Source organism: Cebidichthys violaceus, unplaced genomic scaffold (assembly GCF_023349555.1).
Source record: "Cebidichthys violaceus isolate CVI_PGR_0920_01 unplaced genomic scaffold, fCebVio1.0.p SCAF_37, whole genome shotgun sequence".
In the NCBI taxonomy this organism is placed as follows: Eukaryota; Metazoa; Chordata; class Actinopteri; order Perciformes; family Stichaeidae; genus Cebidichthys; species Cebidichthys violaceus.
The window spans coordinates 248,694-254,992 of record NW_027176561.1 but is presented as its reverse complement, the minus strand read 5'-3'; positions in this window follow the sequence as shown (position 1 = coordinate 254,992).

The window sequence follows — 6,299 nt, the reverse complement described above, 5'->3', positions numbered from 1 at the left end:
GTTACTTTCCGCTCTTAAGGTAGCGTTATTATGGTATGGATCAACCCGGTCTCACTCCCAACTCGCCAAATACCTACGGTTGGTCAGTAACCCACTTCTGTCATTATTAGACAGCCAGAGCAACTGACATATTACAAAGAGCAGGAAGGTCCACGAAGCGGGAGGCGAGGTGGATGGGTCAAACAAACACAGGACTTTTTAATCAAGCGAGTTGTTTCTAACTTCTACCTCACCACGTTTAACTTCCTGCGAACACGGAAGTTTATTTTGAAAAAAAATACAGACCAACGCCAGACGTCGTAGTTTGAACCTAAAGCCTCTGACCAAGTGTCTGAATTTGACAATCATGAGGTGAGAATGTGTCGTATGGCCGCTGAGCGAGGAGAACGGCGTGACCGCGCTTTTGCACTCGGCGGCTCACGTTACCTGCAGTCTTGGAGAGGGAGGAGTGAGCGGAGGGGTGTCACCAAATCCTACACACCGTCCCCCTTTTAAGGTCCCTTTTCAGGAGGACTGGAGCACTCAGGAGTCTGTGTGTGCGACAGGTTAACAAGAAAGTCTCTGTATCTGCAGGATCAGACAGAGATCCGGACAAAAGAGTTTCCACCTTCAGCTGTAATCACAGTAACCACACACACACACACACACACACACACACACACACACACACACACACACACACACACACAGGACTGGTGAGGAAACCCCCCCCCCCCCCCCAAACAACACTATTTCCCCTTTAGTCCAGGTTTAATCTCATAAACGCTGCCGTCAGCTGGCTGATGAGAAGCCTGAGCAGGATCTCTCACCAAGCCTTAATGAAACACATGACTGCAGTTAAAGGGATTTCTACAGGCTGCTCGATCGATACATGACAACTCTCCAAGGTGTGGAATAACGTCCGCATGTGTGTGTGTGTGTGTGTGTGTGTGTGTGTGTGTGTGTGTGTGTGTGTGTGTGTGTGTGTGTGTGTGTGTTTTTGTCCTTCAACTCATCATGAAGTGTAACAAATAGCCCAAAAGCTTCGGTCTGCATGTAAAAACAAAGCTAGTGGAGAGTTCTGCTCCGTCCCCCTGAGAGGTGGGAGGACATTGGGGGGGGGGGGGGGGGGGGAGGATGACGCAGCTGAGGACGGGGAGGGAGGGAGGAATGGATGGAGCAGAATCCTGAACGAGGAGGAGGAGGAGGAGGAGGAAGGTGGTGGAGAGAGAGGAAGCGTGGGCAGACTGCGTGGGAAGGAGATGCTGCATAATCAGCTTTCTAGGGATTTCTCCTCTTTACTTTCTTCGCCGTCTTTTTTTTCCCCTTTCCCATCTCTGCCAGCCCCGTTCTGCATCTTCTTCCTCTTTCTCCTCCTCCTCATCTGTCTGTCACTGTCTTCATTTTCACTCTCTTTCTTTCTTTCTTTCTTTTCCCCTTCTTTTTTTCCTCTATGACTCATTTAGCAGCACAAGCTTAGGCGCTTTAATAGAGTCTCCCAGTCCTCGATTTGTTTGCAAAAGAATAAAAAAAAAAAAAAAAAATCCTCCCTCCATCACCATCCATCTGCACGCACAGATGCCACATATCTAATGGTATCATTACCATTGTTCATTAAACTGCCTTTCGCTCCTATTTCAGGCATCATGAGTTAAAAGTAATAACTTGGCTCTGCGCTATTTCCCTGAGCAATTCACAAAACAACGCCACAGTAGTAAAACCCTCTCTTTCTTTTTTAGCTTTATGTTCTGTCTAACACACAGCTGAGGTCTGTTCCGTTGACATTATTTCACACTTATCAGCGTTTGGCATCACATTTATTTAGCCGCACATAATAAGTGAGAAATAGAATAGCCGCCTAGTCGTGAGCTCAGAGGAACTCGGTGAGTCACCGGCATTTCTCGCACATTCGACCGCCGCCTGGAGCTGCTCCGTTAAAAGGAAATCTGGGAGGAGGTGGTTAACGCGTGGGTGGAGGGGGAATGAGGGAGCAGGTGGTGGTGGTGGTGGTGGGGAGGGAGGGAGAGGGTTTTCCTCTCTGAAACATCCCTGACTACAGCCGTGTGTCGTAGGCAGAGCGGGAGGAGGGGGGGGGGGGGGGGGTTGGAGGAGAGGTGGAGGGGAATTTGCAAATATGTGTTCATTCACGCGTGGAGGGTAGACCTCAAATGTGCAATGCGTGGGCGGGCGTGTGTGACGCAAGGGCACCAAACAGGGAACACCATCACCATCATCTCAATTTGTGGTTCTAGACGGCGTGAGCAACAGTTTGGTTTGTGAATGGGCCGAACACGATGCTGCGCTTGCTTATGTAACCGAGCTGTGACAAACCACGACAGCCGAGGCGTCTCTCAACATCTGTATTCAAGGGATTTTTTTTTGTTTTGTTTTGTTTTTGTGGCTTGTCTTTCTCTGTAAGACTTCCCCAGTCCCTAAAGATCCACTTTAGTTTTCACGCTGACTATGAAAAAGCCAGCGATGCAGTTACAAAGCTGGATAAGAAGTGGAAGCATCCTCTATGCACACGGTCACAACTTCAATCCCCGGAGCCAAAGTCCTGAGGTCACATCCGAGCCAGCAGTTTGTCATTTAGCATTTATTTAATGGGTCACTATGCATATTTAAAACCCCCACAACAGTGACCTACTAACCTTTGTTGACTTTTTAACAGAATTAAGGCAAAAATGTACTAGCATGACAGTGCTAGTGAATACATAGACACAGTTTTGTCCATATTATTAAGATTCACCAAAAGACTGTTCTACCGTCATTTTTACAACCTTTTAGCTGTAACCTCTGCCGCCTAAAATGTTTGTCTGTCCTGCGGTTATAAAATGTGGACGTAGTCTCCACGATGTCACCCAAAGGTTACAGAGAGCAAAAGTGAAGCTCAAAGAGGGCGGTTCTGGCCGTCGCCATCTTGGTTTTCTGGAACCAGAAGTGACCACGTCTGGAGGCCGGCTGTTCTCATACAGCGTTCGTCGCCATATCTATGAAAATGAATACGCAGTAATTTGTAAATATCCAATAAAATCAATTTGTATGTATTCCATGTAATCATGAAACAGGAAGTATAAAGACGGCAAAAAAAACAATACAAGACAGGTGGATAGGTCAAACAAAAACTAATCTTTGACCGAGGAAGCGGCTGTTCGTGCCCCGTGTGAATCAAGAAGTCAATGTTGATTTATTTGTAACTTCCGTAGTTTTTTTAACCCAAACCTTGCTCCTTTTTCTTAAAACCAAACCAAGTAGTTTTGTTGCCTAAACCTAGCTTAGTTGTTTCCTGTAAAGACTAAAGTTTATTTTGAAAAGACTGTCTGCATATAACAAACGTATTGAGGAGTAACTATTTCGAAAGATATCATACAAACAGTTGTATGAGGATACTTTGCTGGAGGAAAGGGTGGAGCTGGGGAAGCGTGAGGCTTCGTGGGAGACGGTCCCTATAGTCAAATAAAGTGAGCAGCTAATGCTAAGTTAGCAGCTAATGCTTGCGCTAGCTAACTTGGTTCGCAAGGTGCATTGTGATTTTCGTTAACAACTGTGCTATCAATTGAGATGCTAATTTTGGCTAGCCATAAACATGCTTGTTTGTACGACGTACCAGAAAAACAAGGTACAACTCAAGTCATGTTCTGTCAGATCGGTGTATTTTAATTTAGAAAAACAGGCGAAGGCCAACGTTACGGTTACGTTACCCCAGAATTTAGTGAAAGAAGGACGTTTTAACATTAGAGCCAGCCTCAAGTGGCCACTAGAGGAACTGCAGTTGTTGGTTTCATTTTTTTTCTCTTGGTTTGAACTCACCATGAACAATCGACTCGCCCCCCCCTGGACTCATCTCCTTTATCGAGTCTTCACATTTAACACGGTCCAACAACGGTCCAAGCATGATGGGAAATGGTGTTAATACAAAACATGAATAAACAACATTATTAGATTATTCATGAATTGCCATCCATATCTCAACGGGTATCATATGACATATTGAATAAGGCTACATGTTCCGAGGCTGCATTTTTAGGTATTATAAATGTCAGTGGGATTATGAATGTATGAATCTTTGTACGTCGATGTGTTGGAGCCAAAGTTGCTGTCGGGCCCCTGTTGCTTCAGGGTTCCCATCGAGTCCAGTGCAGACAGCTCGGGGGGTCTTTCATTCACATCGGATACGTGACCAGCCTCAAAAGGACGTTACGCTGGGTTTTCCACACCGCACAGCCGTTGACGTATATATATATACCCTCACACTGTGAAGGAAACCCCCCCCCCCCCTCTCTGCAAAGTCAGCATTGGCTCACAGTTGAGGGGGGTCCTGCTCAGCGATTGGCTGACGGACAATGACGGGTGACGGAGGAAAGGCACAGGATGATGCAAAAGAGTGAAAGAAACACAGAGGAGAGTCTGAGGCCCCCCCCCCCCCCCAGCCTGTTCACTCTGCAGTCCGTCAGCATGAAGCGCATAGTGATGTGTATTAAATCAGTAGACGGACAAGGGTTTCATAGAAGACAATACGATTGAGGTTATGAAAATTGCGTTCTTCAAAGTGAATAAATGAAATGATGGAGCTTGAGGCAGAAGCAGAGTGCAGACTGTTTGTTGTAATAAACATTACGCCTCCTTATTGCTTTGCCTGGTTGTTCTTCTTCATTGATTTTAAGGAATATTTAATAATCATTCTTTGACCATTGTAATTAATAACACTATTTTGGTCATAGTGACACGTCTCACGTACATCCCTACTGTGTGTAAGAGCCAATTAATCATATTTATATTGGGTACGTTTGTGTTGGCATGGCATGTTACATTACTGTATTATCTAAGTGTGTATCATGGTTTTTGGTTTAGTATAACATAATATACTGTGTGTCGTTTGGCATTTTCTTGCAAAAAGTGCTAGAGTAGATATTTTCTTATTTACAGTAAATAGTGCCGTAATGCAGTTTTTTCGGCGCGCATTTGGCTCTTCACCGTGTTTAGCTTGTGATAACGTGCTCTGATAAGAGCGATAACCAATGCATTTCATTTGGAACATCAAGTTCGGTAGCGGACCGGACGAGATGTCACTTTGTCACGTTGTAATGGATCTCAAAACAAACCCGTGTTCAAGGTTTCCCTGGCTCCTGTGAGTAAATTGGGTCTTCACAGAAAGGTCTCAAAATAACTTGAACACGAGTCGGAACTCGGGTTCCTTGCAGACTAAGTGACCGAGGAGCTCGGAGTGTCTGGGTGACTTTGCTCTCTGCAGTCTCCATCTCGTCTACCGACACCAGCTTCAACGTGACTTTGATAAATCGTCGGTATCGTAGTACGTCTGCATTCCCCCCCCCCTTAGCTCTCTTCTAGACGTTTGGCCCCGCAGTTCAAGGCTACAGGCCGGTCGGATAGATTATAAAAAAAAGGTGCGAAGAAGAAGACGGACCCTTTGTAGATCAACCGGCTGGATTTGGCTTTTTCTTTCCCAATTAATCTGGAGGAGGTGATAAGGAGAGGCAAGAAATCAATACGAGCCCAAGCAACGGAGAAAAAAAAAAAAAAAAAATGAAATGAGATTCATGAGAGCGAGCCTTATCTGCGATCCGTTCCCACGCCTCGATTAACGACCATCCCCTCGAAATAAAGCGAGTTAGAAACACTTTCAGCTTCATTCATTTATTCACAGATTGGAAAACAACCCTAAAATAACACCTTTTTTTTGTGTGTGTGTGTGTGTGTGTGTGTGTGTGGATAATTTGGTCCCTCAAGGCTCAATTGATTTGGATCAACAAAAGCAAAAGTCATTAAGAAAGCTCGTCTTTTTTTTTTTCTTTTCTTTTTTTTTTTTCCTTTGAGAAATTAAGCGGTTTACTAACAAGCAAGGAATACAGAAATACTTCTACTTTAAAAGGGATAAATCTCACAAAATCTCATCACAGCATCCTAGCATGACTCTCAAAAGTACAAAAAAAAACCAACCTCTAGTCGCACCAACGTTTCCACTTCTGCGTCTAACAAACAGTTGACTACGCATCATTTTCTGCACCGCAATTCTGAGAAAACATGTCGATTTGCACTAAAATGTTGACTCTCATGCAGACCTACACACAGCTATGCATCAATGCATTTGACAGGCTACTGGTTAGTACGCAAACACCATTTTTTTTTTTTACCACAGTGTCCCCAGTTATACAGCGTCTGCCTAAACCTAAAAGAGGACGTCCACTTAAGTCTAGTCTCTCGTGACATTGTGCTTGTATACACAGCAACGTTTAATCTTTGTACACACGTACGGAAAAGAAACCCTTTGTGGCCATTTTTTTTTTTTCTTCCTTTAGGTC